We start from the raw sequence: 6,421 nt of genomic DNA on the forward strand, positions 1-6,421 counted from the left end.
GAAAATTTTAACAGACCCATCACAAGCATGGAAATCAAAACTGTAACCCGAAATCTTCAAGCAAACAAAAGCCCAGGACCAGATGGTTTCACAGCTGAATTCTACCAAAAATTAGAAGAGCTAACACCTATCCTACGCAAACTCTTCCAGAAAATTGCAGAGGAAAGTAAACTTCCAAACTCATTCTATGAGGCCACCATCACCCTAATACTAAAACCAAAGATGCCACATAAAAAGAAAACTAGAGGCCAATATCACTGATGAACATAGATGCAAAAATCCTTAACAAAATTCTAGCAAACAAAATCAAACAACATATCAAAAAGATCATACATCATGACCAAGTGGGCTTTATCCCTGGGATGCAAGGATTCTTCAATATTTGCAAATCAATCTATGTGATACAAGACATTAACAAATTGAAAGATAAAACCCATATGATTATCTCAATAGATGTAGAGAAATCCTGTGACAAAATTCAACATCAATTTTTGATAAAAACCTTCCAGAAAGCAGGAATAGAAGGAACATAACTCAGCATAATCAAAGCCATATATGATAAACCCACAGCAAACATTATCCTTAATGGTGAAAAATCGAAAGCATTTCCCTTAAAGTCAGGAACAAGACAAGGGTGCCCACTCTCACCACTACCTTTCAACATAGTTTTGGAAGTTTTAGCCACAGCAATCAGAGAAGAAAAGGAAATAAAAGGAATCCAGATTGGAAAAGAAGAAGTAAAACTCTCACTGTTTGCTGATGACATAATCCTCTACATAGAAAACCCTAAAGACTCCACCAGAAAATTATTAGAGCTAATCAATGAATATAGCCATGTTGCAGGATATATAATTAACACACAGAAATCCCTTGCATTCTTATACACTAACAATGAGAAAACAGAAAGAGAAATTAAGGAAACAATTCCATTCACCATTGAGATGGAAAAAAATAAAACAGGAATAAATCAACCTAAAGAAACAAAAGACCTATATATAGAAAACTACAAAACACTGATGAAAAAAAATCAAAGATGACACAAATAGATGGAGAAATATACCATGTTAATGGATAGGAAGAATCAATATAGTGAAAATGAGCATAATACCCAAAGCAATCTATAGATTAAATGCAATCCCTATCAAGCTACCAATGGTATTTTTCAGAAAACTAGAACAAACAATTTCACAGTTTGTATGGAAATACAAAAAACCTCGAAGAGCCAAAGCAATCTTGAGAAAGACGAATGGAACTGGAGGAATCAACCTGCCTGACTTTAGGCTATACTAAAAGCTACAGTCACCAAGACAGTATGGTACTGGCACAAAGACAAAAACATAGATCAGTGGAACAAAATAAAAAGCCCAGAGATAAACCCACGCACCTATGGACACCTTATCTTTGACAAAGGAGGCAAGAATACACAATTGAGAAAAGATAATCTCTTTAACAAGTGGTGCTGGGAAAACTAGCCAACCAGTTGTAAAAGAATGAAACTAGAACACTTTCTCACACCATATACAAAAATAAACTCAAAACGGATTAAAGATCTAAACGTAAACCAGAAACTATAAATCTGCTAGAGGAAAACATAGGCAAAACAGTCTCTGACATAAATCACAGCAGGATCCTCTATGACCCACCTCCCAGAATATTGGAAATAAAAGCAAAAATAAACCAATGGGACCTAATTAAAATTAAAAGCTTTTGCACAATGAACTAACTATAAGCAAGGTGAAAAGACCACCTTCAAAATGGGATAAAATAATAGCAAATGAAGCAACTGACAAACAATTATTCTCAAAAATATTTAAGCACCGCCTGCAGCTCAATTCCAGAAAAATAAATGACCCAATCAAAAAATGGGCCAAACAACTAAACAGACATTTCTTCAAAGAAGACATACAGATGGCTAACAAACACAAGGAAAGATGCTCAATATCACTCATTGTCAGAGAAATGCAAATCAAAACCACAATGAGGTACCATTTCACACCAGCCACACAATGGCTGCTATTCAAAAGTCAACAAGCAATAAATGCTGGAGAGGGTGTGGAGAAAAGGGAACCCTCTTACATTGTTGGTGGGAATGCAAATGAGTACAGCCACTATGGAGAACAGTGTGGAGATTCCTTTAAAAACTGGAAATAGAAGTGCCATATGATCCAGCAATCCCACTTCTGGGCATACGCACTGAGGAAACCAGAATTGAAAGAGACACGTGTACAGCACTGTTTACAATAGCTAGCACATGGAAGCGAGCTAGATGTCCATCAGCAAATGAATGGATAAGAAAGCTGTGGTACTTATACACAATGGAATATTACTTAGCCATTTAAAAGCATACATTTGAATCCGTTCTAATGCAGTGGATGAAACTGGAGTCTATTATACAGAGTGAAGTAAGTCACAAAGAAAAACACCAATACAGTATACTAACACATATATTTGGAAGTTAGAAAGATGGTAACGATGACCCTATATACGGGACAGCAAAAGATGTAAAGAACAGTCTTTTGGACTCTGTGGGAGAAGGTGAAGGCAGGATGATTTAAGAGAATAGCATTGAAACTTGTATATTATCATATGCGAAACAGATCACCAGTCCAGAACCGATGCATGAGACAGGGTGATCAGGGCTGGCTCACTGAGATGACCCGGAGGGATGGGGTTAGGAGGCACGTGGAAGGGGGGTTCAGGACAGGGAACACATGTACACCCATGGCTCATTCATGTCAATGTATGGCAAAAACCTCTACAATATTGCAAAGTAATTAGCCTTCAATTGAAAAAATAAATTAATGAAAATTTTAAAAATGTAATAAGAAACCAAAAATGTTGATTTTGTTTGTTCAAACCTTATTCTGAGTTTAAATAAAGATGTTTCTGAATGAGATTAAGAATTCAATAAACAGATTAATTAAAGCAGTTTGCCCACTCTAATGTGGTTGAGCCCATCCTACCAATTGAAAACCTGAATAAGATTAAAAGTCTCACCTTCCCACAAGTAAGGGGCAATTCTTCTTGCTTGACTGTCTTTGAGATGTAGTACTGATTTTTCCCTGCCTTTGGAATTAGACAGAAACATTGACTCTTCCTGGGTCTCCAGGACACAGGGCTTTAGACTGGAACTATGTCATTGGGCCTCCGAGTTTATAGGTCTCAAACTTGGATGAGCTTGTGGACTTCACATTTTGATACTTTTTAACTCCTTTAACTGCATTAGCCAATCCCTTATAATAAGTATATAATAATTAAGTATATCCTATTGTTTTTGTTTCTCTGGTGAGCTTTGACTAATTACATTTCATTATGAAGAGTGGTTCCAGAGGAAGATAATTTTAAGAATGAGCTCCCTAGATTGGTTCTGTGGTTCTGGAATTGTCATTCTAATTTCATTAAATATAAGATGATAATAAAAATTTCCAGTAGATAAGAAAATATTGATAGTCTATGATATACTCTAGCAATGGAGGCATGCAAACTATCACCTTTGGATACTCCTAATCAACCACTTATAATTACAAAAGGATCTGCATACCTGTGTATATGATACTTTTGGACATTTTTCTTAAACTAATAGATGTAATAAGACTGCCGTTTTCTCCTAATGTTGCTAGATAATGTGAGGAAAGAAGAGGATGAACTGGGAATTTAAATTCTTAGCTCATGTGCTGTATAAATTACTTGAAATCTTCTATATGTGCCCTGAAGAAGACATATATCTCCTTCAGCTGCAGGTCTGAGATTGCTGAAAAATCAAATGCAGAAACTCACCCTATGACTGGCTGAATTAAAAGGGAAGTTGAACTCCCAGCCTCATAGGTTGTCTACTGTTAAAGTGAGGGCATTGATCTGGGAGGAGTAGGATCCTGGGAGGTGAGATAAGATGTATGGGAAGTCTGTGATGAAGCTGGGGACACTGAGGCTCTCAATATTAATGTCTTCTTTGCCAATGGGAAAAGCCTCTCTATCTCCAGAGGTAGCATCCTTTTGGCCCCCTTCTGATAGGATTAACCCTGAATCACCTGAAGAAACTTTAATGGTTATCCAAAGCAGTTAGCATGCAAGACAATTCTGTGTCACCTTAGGACCTATGTCCAACATTCCTTTTTGCTTCTAGACTGATTACTAGACTAACATTATCAGCTCAGTTCAGATCAGTCGCTCAGTTGTGTCCAACTCTTTGCGACCCCATGAATCACAGCATGCCAGGCCTCCCTGTCCATCACTAACTCCCGGAGATCACTCAGATTCACATCCATTGAGTCAGTGATGCCATTCAGCCATCTCATCCTCTGTCGCCCCCGTCTCCTCCTGCCCCCAATCCCTCCCAGCATCAGAGTCTTTTTAAGTGAGTCAACTCTTCGCATGAGGTGGCAAAAGCTTTAGCATCATTCCTTCCAAAGAAATCCCAGGGCTGATCTCCTTCAGAATGGGCTGGTTGGATCTCCTTGCAGTCCAAGGGACTCTCAAGAGTCTTCTCCAACACCACAGTTCAAAAGCATCAATTCTTCAGCACTCAGCTTTCTTCACAGTCCAACTCTCACAACCATACAAGACCACTGGTAAAACCATTCCCTTGACTAGACGGGACTTTGTTGGCAAAGTAATGTCTCTGCTTTTCAATATGCTATCTAGGTTGGTCATAACTTTTCTTCCAAGGAGTAAGTGTCTTTTAATTTCATGGTTGCAGTCACGATCTGCAGTGATATGGGAGCCCCCCAAAAATAAAGTCTGACACTGTTTCCACTGTTTCCCCATCTATTTCCCATGAAGTGATGGAACCAGAGGCCATGATCTTCGTTTTCTGAATGTTGAGCTTTAAGCCAACTTTTTCACTCTCCTCTTTCACTTTCATCAAGAGGCTTTTAGTTCCTCTTCACTTTCTGCCAGAAGGGTGGTGTCATCTGCATATCTGAGGTTATTGATATTTCTCCCGGCAATCTTCATTCCAGCTTGTGCTTCTTCCAGCCCAGCATTTCTCATGATGTACTCTGCATAGAAGTTAAATAAGCACGGTGACAATATACAGCCTTGACGTACACCTTTTCCTATTTGGAACCAGTCTGTTGTTCCATGTCCACTTCTAAATGTTGCTTCCTGACCTGCATACAGATTTCTCAAGAGGCAGGTCAGGTGGTCTAGTATTCCCATCTCTTTCAGGATTTTCCACAGTGTATTGTGATCCACACAAAGGCTTTGGCATAGTCAATAAAGCATAAATAGATGTTTTTCTGGAACTCTCCTGCTTTTCCCATGATCCAGTGGATGTTGGCAATTTGATCTCTGGTTCATCTGCCTTTTCTAAAAGCAGCTTGAACATCTAGAAGTACATGGTTCATGTACTGCAGAAACCTGGCTTGGAGAATTTTGAGCATTATTTTTCTAGCATGTAAGATGAGTGCAATTGTGTGGTAGTTTGAGCATTCTTTGGCATTGCCTTTTTTTGGGATTGGAATGAAAACTGACCTTTTCCAGTCCTGTGGCCACTGCTGAGTTTTCCAAATTTGCTGGCATATTGAGTGCAGCACTTTCACAGCATCATCTCTTAGGATTTGAAATAGCTCAACTGGAATGCCATCAACTCCACTTGCTTTGTTCACAGTGATGCTTTCTAAGGCCCACTTGACTTCACATTCCAGGATGTCTGGCTCTAGATGAGTGACCACACCATTGTGATTATCCGGGTCATGAAAATCTTTTTTTGTACAGTTCTTCTGTGTATTCTTGCCACCTCTTCTTAATATCTTCTGCTTCTGTTAGGTTCAGACCATTTCTGTCCTTTATTGAGCCCATCTTTGCATGAAATGTTCCCTTGCTATCTCTAATTTTGTTGAAGAGAGTCTTTCCCATTCTGTTGTTTTCCTTTATTTCTTTGCATTGATCGCTGAAGAAGACTTTCTTATCTCTCCTTGTTATTCTTTGGAACTCTGCATTCAGATGCTTATATCTTTCCTTTTCTCCTTTGCTTTTGCTTCCCTTCTTTTCACAGCTATTTGTAAGGCCTCCCCAGCAGCCATTTTGTTTTTTTGCTTTTATTTTCCATGGGGATGGTCTTGATCCCTGTCTCCTGTACAATGTCACAAACCTCATTCCATAGTTCATCAGGCACTCTATCTATCAGATCTAGGCCCTTAAATCTATTTCTCACTTCCACTGTATAATCATAAGGGATTTGATTTATGGTCATACCTGAATGGTCTAGTGGTTTTCCCTACTTTCTTCAATTTCAGTCTGAATTTGGTAATAAGGAGTTCATGATCTGAGCCACAGTCAGCTCCTGGTCTTGTTTTTGTTGACTATAGAGCTTCTCCATCTTTGGCTACAAAGAATATAATCAATCTGATTTTGGTGTTGACCATCTGGTGATGTCCATGTGTAGAGTCTTCTGTTGTGTTGTTGGAAGAGGGTGTTTGCT

The sequence above is a fragment of the Ovis aries genome, chromosome X, assembly GCF_016772045.2.
Source record: "Ovis aries strain OAR_USU_Benz2616 breed Rambouillet chromosome X, ARS-UI_Ramb_v3.0, whole genome shotgun sequence".
Taxonomy (NCBI): Eukaryota; Metazoa; Chordata; class Mammalia; order Artiodactyla; family Bovidae; genus Ovis; species Ovis aries.